This window comes from Lontra canadensis, unplaced genomic scaffold (genome assembly GCF_010015895.1).
Source record: "Lontra canadensis isolate GAN:19392208 unplaced genomic scaffold, GSC_riverotter_1.0 scaffold5, whole genome shotgun sequence".
NCBI lineage: Eukaryota > Metazoa > Chordata > Mammalia > Carnivora > Mustelidae > Lontra > Lontra canadensis.
Window position 1 is genome coordinate 31,433,044 of NW_022630999.1, and position 7,604 is coordinate 31,440,647.

General features: G+C 38.9%; 1 protein-coding gene across 12 annotated transcripts in view; it reads left to right on the forward strand.

The window, feature by feature from the left end:
- Nucleotides 1-7,604, forward strand: part of TENM2 (teneurin transmembrane protein 2) — a 1,216,596-nt gene that overhangs the window by 628,965 nt on the left and 580,027 nt on the right. The window lies entirely within an intron of this gene.

Below are 7,604 nucleotides of genomic sequence, written 5' to 3' on the forward strand. Positions count from 1 at the left end.
AGAAGAAAAGGAGCGTGTTTCAAAAGGTCCGAGGCAGGGTCCAATCAGCACATAATGAGTTATTTCGTATGGACAAACATTCCCAAGCACAGGAATGGGAGAAAGGAGAAGTGTGTATCTGACCCGGAGTTGCCCCATGAGCTGGCAACCCCTGCAGGAAGTGCTTGGAGATCCAGTTCCAGGTATTTTGTGTTTAAGATACTGACAGAACACTTCCCACTTTAGAAAATTGACCCCTAACCTGACGTTCCCTCTCATTGTTCTCCTATTTTCAACCCTTAGGTACATTTTACCTGCAGGTCCCTCTAGAGCTTTGTTTCCAAGAGTCCCCTGGGAAACAAAATCTGTGAAAGTTTGGGCTTCAGATTTTTTTCTGTCTGAAAGGCAATCTCAAAGATCAGCTCCGGTGCATCTGTCCATGTGCACACCTTTGTGAAAAGCCATGAAAACTAATCAGCAGTATGAGCGAGAGCAAGGGGATCCAGACTATTCAACCACAAGTAGGAGTGTCATAGAACGATGCCTCAGTAAGTGCATCACGGAAAACAGACCATTCTGCACAGAAACTGACTAGCTCTGACAGGGTTGTGTCCAGCATCTGGCTTAGCCAATGTGCAATAATACTCTTTTCTTTTGTATGACAGAAATGCACACACACACACACAAGTATATACAAACACAAAATATTTGAACAAATATAATAATTCGGCATTCTGCTGTTTGGTGACATGCAGAAGACAAGAGTTAACATTTGCTTATCCTGTACTGTGTGCCAGGTACTACCCAGGTTTTCTTTGGCGACCTTCTTTCGGGTTCCATCTCAGCAGCAGGGAAAGCAGGACTGAATATTACAAACCTAGACCATCCTAGAAATTCTGGACCATATGGTCGAATACCTATGCCTTCCTCATTTTCTTCTAACAGAGCTTGAAAACTCCAGCAAGTTATTTGGAAGTCTGTTTGATGTCGGTCTCTAGTGAGAAGCAATGTGACTATTCACTTGCTGCAATCAGATGGATATCTGTCTGGGAAAGAGGACGGAGGGTGTATGGGGTGCAGGGGGACCCCTCACCACAGGCTTTGATCTTCTTTGACTCCTCCTGGGATATCTCACCTTTTGATGTTGGGAATCTGTTAATTACTAGTTGAAATTGGTTTGAGGGACTAGGAAAGAGTTTGAAGGCACTGTTCTTCTCAATGTACATGTACTTTGATCTGAGAAACCTTAGGGCAACTTTCCAGGGATCTCAGGCAAATGAGAAGGGCTCAGTCCTTGGCCCCTGCCCACCAGTGGCCCCAATTTTGGTCCTCTTGTTCTATCATGGTACCATCCTTATTTAGCAGACATCTTCAAAGCCCTTATGGTTTCCTTGATAGTAAATGACAACAACTTTTAGAATCAGATTGTATCTTTCACACCGCAGACAGTGTACTTGATAATTCCCCCCCTTAGATCTTAATTTGAAACTTCCCTTCCTCTTTTTTTGTATAACTCCTGGCTAACACTACCACGAATATCTCTTGCAACATAATCTTGATTTGTAAGACAGTATATTAATTAATAGGTTTGGAGTCAAATTTCCTGCCCTATCCTTTGTTGACTCAAGTTAACATTTTCTAAGTTGACCTGAGAGGCTGACAAATGCTCAGGGGTTTGACAGGCAGGTGGTGCTGGAGAATTCGGCTCACCTTTTTCCTCCAAATAAGGCAACACAACCTGGCACCCTGCCTAGTAATCCAATTCTCCTAATGAACACGTTTCCCTCATCTGAGGCCTTGCATTGTGACCATGCTACAGGGCTGACAGAGAGATAATTTTCAGTGTTGGGGGAAAAAAAACACCCGAGGAAACCCTCTTAAGAGTATGTTTTGTTCTCGTGTCACAGCCCATTATGGCATTTTCATTTTAATTGCACGCAAAACCCATTTAAAGAGGTATTATAATGTGACTGTTCCCTTGGAAAACAGACAGGAGTGATATGGGTGTGTTTTAGAGAAGCTGGCCAGTTACCTATGCTGTCATCATCATATCTTAAGGGTGCTAACATTGTACTGGGTATCTAAGTAAATGCAATATATTTGGTTCTCTGGTACATGAATCCCTTGTCTTTATATAAGTAATAGATTCATATCAAAGTATTTCAGGCTACAGAGTAGTGTTCCTCTTTCAAAAACAAAATATGCATTGCTATGCATGGGCATTTTCTAGTTTTTCAAATGGAAATTAAGCCATATAGAGAAAATAGGCATACATTGTGACTCTGGGATTACTCATTAAAAAGAATCATTGAGGGTGTCTGGGTGTCTCAGTTGGTTAAGCATCTGCCTTTGGCTCAGGTCATGATCCCAGGGTCCTGGGTCTTTTCCTGTGTCTGGCTCCCTGCTCAGTGGGTAATCTGCTTCTCCCTCTCACTCTTCCTGTTTTCTCTCTTTCTCTCTCTGTCTCTCAAATAAATAAATAATAGATAAAGATATAAATAATATATAATATAATATATAATTATTAAATATAATATATAAATATACATATAAATATAATAAATATATATATATAATCTTTAAAATAAAATAAAAATAAAAGAATGGTTGATAAGGTTTTGTTCTTCCTTTATTCTCTCCCTCATCATGGGCAGTGGCCAAACTTCAAAGCATTTAGGGCTTCCTGACCTTCTGTAAGTAATAATGAAAATCCCCAAGGCCAGAGAAATGAAGCCATAGGGTCTTTTCCATAAACTAAATCATGTTCCCTAGGTCTCAATTTCTATACCTTTCTGTAAGAAGCAAATCTCCCAACTGAAAGAATTTCTACATCGCTTTGACTTTCCCCGCTGTGGTCCCTTCCTTATTTAGCAGACTTCGTTCTATATGCATAATTGGGAATTAATTTTCTAATTAGGTTCTTCACGTTTATGAAGTTGTTTGATGGGGTGTCTGTTCCTATAACATAGCCTAAAGGCTAAAGTCGAGGTAATAATTCTTTTTTCTGGCTTTGCCCCTAATTCAGCTAAGGTTCCTGGGAAATATATTTAACTTTTATGAGATCCCGGTAATACATCTTTAATACTGATCTACCTTTGAAAGGTTGTTAGGAACGTGCTAACTAAGACTTTAAGACTCATTACAATATGGTTGGTTTTATTTATAAGAGTTGCTCAAACAAAATGAAGCCATTTCTTTTGCAACATGAAGGGAATTTAGAAAACCAGGAGCAACAACTGCAGAAAGTAAAATCAGATGATGCTGGGAGGCAAAAGAACATTGAATTGACACTCGAGAAACAGGTGACACGGAAGATTAATGGCTGATATTTTTACTGCGAATGTATAAGTACCACTGGATTGAGGTGCCTGGATGACTCGGTTGGTTAAGCATCTGACTTTTGATTTCAGTTCAGGTTGTGATGTCAGGGTCATAAGATTGAGCCCCACATTGGGCTTCATACTCAGCGGGGAGTCTGCTTGAGAGTCTCTCCCTCTGCCCTTCTCTCCAACTCATGCATGCTCACTCTCTCTCTCCCTCTGTCTACCTCTTTCTCAAATAAACAAATAACTTAATTTTTTAAAAAAGCTGGATCAGGTATGGGCTATAAGAATTTGTTACTTGACTTGCCACAGGTAGAGAAATTGACAGCCTATGGCTCAACCACCCTGGGATCATGAAGGCTAGTATAAACAAAACCATCTAAATAGTCCTTTTACTTGTTAACCATTAATCTTAAAATAAACGCTGAGTCATGATGTCCCAATTTTTTCTATAGCAAGGACGATGTACTTATTATTATAGGTACACAGTAGCATGTTTATAAGGACAAGGGGTAATGACATTGTATATTGATAAAAGGGCATCCTCATTCCACTGGAAATCAGTGTCACTAAACCTACTTGAAATTTGAATCAAAAAAAGAAAGAAAGAAAGAAAGAAAGAAAGAGCAAAACCAAAAAACAAGATACTCCTTAGCAGCCTCCAAATAAGAACCACCTCTCATACTGACTTCCTTTGAACATCCATATTTATTTGAGTGAACTCATTCACATGGATATCAGGGCCAAGCAAAAACTTTTAAGAACTAAGCGTGAGCCTGAATATACGATGAATAATAAGTCATGCTCAGCCTCAGAAAAAAAAAAAAAAAGTTTCTTTTACTCCTGGCCTGCTTTACTCTTTACGATTTAAGTTACCTTTTGGGTCTGTGTAGCTTCTAAACACATGACCTCCTACTCTAAAAGTTCCCAGTTTACAACTACAACCCCTGTAACTCTCAAGATCCAGACAGGGTAACAGCCTAGAAAGGAGGCCAAATGACAGGAGTGGGAAAATGGGTTTACCCCGAGGAGCTCAGGAGGCCTGTTTGCTGTGTCCACCTCTCACTCTGAGTACCTGTGTGATCTTGGACAAATTAGCTAAGCCTTTTGTTCCAGTATAGGTCAAACAAAGAGGTCTTGGTGTTCAGAAATTGGAAATACATAGCTTCCAGATCTTTACCTACCACAAGCATTACCCAAGGAAATGCTGGTTCAGTCTAACATCTTAAGCAATGAGCCTACAACCACCAGGAACAAGTATAACAGAGTCGCCAAGAGCAGAAGCTGCTGGTGTTGCATTTGGGTGTCATCATTGCCACTCTGTCCCCAGCTACTTAATTATCTCAGCCTCAATTGTGCAGCTTCAACGTGGACTAAAGATTCTACTTCACTAATCTTTTTCTCTTCCCTACTCTCTTTTCCGCCTCCTTTCAGTACTTAACAGTAGAGTTTTGTTCTGATGTGTTTTGTTTTGTTTTAAAAGCCTGAAAGAAGAACTGGAAGGAGGACCTTAAAAAGCTAGCTTGGGTCGAGAGTGACAAGTCTAAGTTAATGGATCCATCTCTGGGACTGGCCATTACTTGACCTTGATTCTACCCTCTGTATAGCACCCAGAATCTTTATAAAAAATAAATTGAAATCAAAACATAGCATCTCTTTGTTCAAAAACCATCCATAGTTTCTCACTGTAAAGAATAAAATCCAAACTCATTACCATATCCAAACAGTAATTTTTGACTATGTACCCCTTCCCTCCTTTCTTTTCCTCCTCACCACTTCTATCCTCCTACACAAATTCAGCCTTCTCCTTCTCATCTTCCTCCTCTAGGAGGAGAAAGTCTCTAGCCCCACAACTGTGCAGAGTTCATGCTTGTATTTCTAATAGCTAGTGGAAAATATGCCCCCTGAATTCTGGTCAGCCTGTCCATATTATAATTCATCATATCCTTCCCCAAACTACTAAGCAACTAGTGCTCCTGACTTCTGTTAATAGCATTGCTGTTGTTAATAAGGGAACCAAATTCATAGTATCATTCCTTTTGGCTCTTCTCCATCCCTCTTTCTCTTTAATTGCTTACCAACTTTTCTGTGTGTGTGTGTGTGTACACACACATACCTTTATTTGTACTTACCTTTTGTTATTGCCATTGTTGGCTCTCAGATCAGGTCCTCAGAATCTGAAATAGTGCAATGCCATCCCAGCAGGTCATTCAACACCTCCTTCTTGTTTCTCTCTTTCACTTTAGGTTATAAAGCTGTAAGATTAATTTATTTTATGGAGTACAGCCCTGATCATTTGATGTCCATGCTCCCAAATATTTATTAGCCATATAATAAAGTCTAAACTCTTTAGCCTGACTTTCAAAGTCCTCTACTACTTTTCTAAGCTAGTTTCCGGCCTTTCATTCATTATTCCATTTACTCATTCCTTTATTTTTTCAATAAATACTGATTGAGTTCCAATAATATGCAAGATCCCAGAAATACAACACTGAACAATTTAAGTGTGAAATTTTCATTCTGATGGGAGAGAAAGGCTCAAACACACACACACACACACACATGCACACAGAAGTGAAATAAAAGAAACAAAACATACAACAAAAATAAAGTATTAGAGAAGAACTCTATATTTTTAAGTAGTGTTTAAATATATCTTGCACTGAACCTACATTGAATAACAAACTAATCCTGAATACTACCTACTATTTTCTGCCTATTTTTCTTTGCTTATGCTCTGTCTTCTCAGGATGTCCTTTTCTCTAATAGTCAACATCTGATCCATGTTTGAAGGCATATTTATTGAAGATTTCTTGTTGCTTCCCCAGTGTCAGCTTTCCCTGGATCTACCCCTTCCATGTCCTCAACCCAGGTCTTGTTCTAAGAGTGAGTTATTTTCTTTAACATTATGTTCATCTGACATGGCTGATCCAATTTTTTTTTTTTTTTTTTTTTTTTTTTTTTTTTTTTTTTTTTAGCCTTTGCCTCTTCATCTCCAAGTCATTCACCAATATGTGATGAACACTGGGATGGTTTGTTGATGGCATGACTCTAAATACCTCTAAATCACATTTCCCAGCAAGTGCATGAAGGAATAACTCTACTAAGTAGTACATGGAGAAATAACATGGACTATAGGAGGGAAAGAGTTGAATTTTCACTCCTTTGTTTATATTTTCATAGTTCAGTATCTGTTGTTGAGCCAGAATTATACAACTCATTATCTAGGTCAATCGAGTGAGCCACCATGCCAGCACAGATGTGCTACTTTTGCACTAGAATTCTCAGTGGTACAGTTGCTTCCAAGCTGGCACCTATGATTAATAAAAATGTTAAATAAATAAATTAGAGAGACAATGAAATCAACAAAGCCTACGTGATGAGCACAGTAGGCTCTAAATGTGGCATCTTCATGTTTTATGAAATTCTGTTAGCTGCTTAAAATTGTGGGAGATAAATAGCCACTTTGTGTTTGTGCTGGTGTTGGTTCATTGGTTATAAGCAACAGAAACTGACTCCAGATAAGGAAAATGTTGTAGAAAGGAATGTCAGATCAAATGAATAAACAGATTGAAAGCAAAGGTGTTGGACTAGGCTGGAGAACCAGATAACAAGAACGTGTATCTGTAACCCCATCACATGAAAATCGGACACATCCTCACCCACAGTTTTCCTCAAGTGATTCCACTCAGCTTTGCTTTGCATTAGTCTGCTCAAGACTAATCTCTAGGACAGTGTGTTCATTTCCTAGTTGTGATCATATGTCTCTACTCCTTGACCAAGAGAAAGCAAGGCATTCTCTTATAAAACTCTACCCATACTGTACACAAACAACAGATGTCCATTACTTTGGTAAGCTAGAATCTGAAAACCTTCACTGTCCTACTTCACACATATTCTGGGTCAATTGCCAATTTGTGTTGAATTCAAGCAAAACGACTTTATCGTGACACTTTGCTGTGGTAGTCACGTCACATTTGCTCAAATTTTGGAAGCACGAAGCTGTGCTTTGAGGCATGTGGGTGAATTTGGTAGAAAAAGAAAGATGTAGTGTTTGGTGTGTTTTAGTTCATCAGTTTGGCTACACGAAGCTTATACTGCCATGTATTAGCAAATGAACTGTACTAATCTGTCTTTGAGTTGTGTTGGAATGATTTTGCCAAAGATGTGGGGAATGACAATGTTCAAGACGCAGATTTGGTTTTTTCAACCCAAAAGTCTGTCCTAGACTATCCCTTGTCCCCTTGGAGGATTCTTTTTTTTTTTTTTTTAAGATTTTATTTATTTATTTGACACACAAAG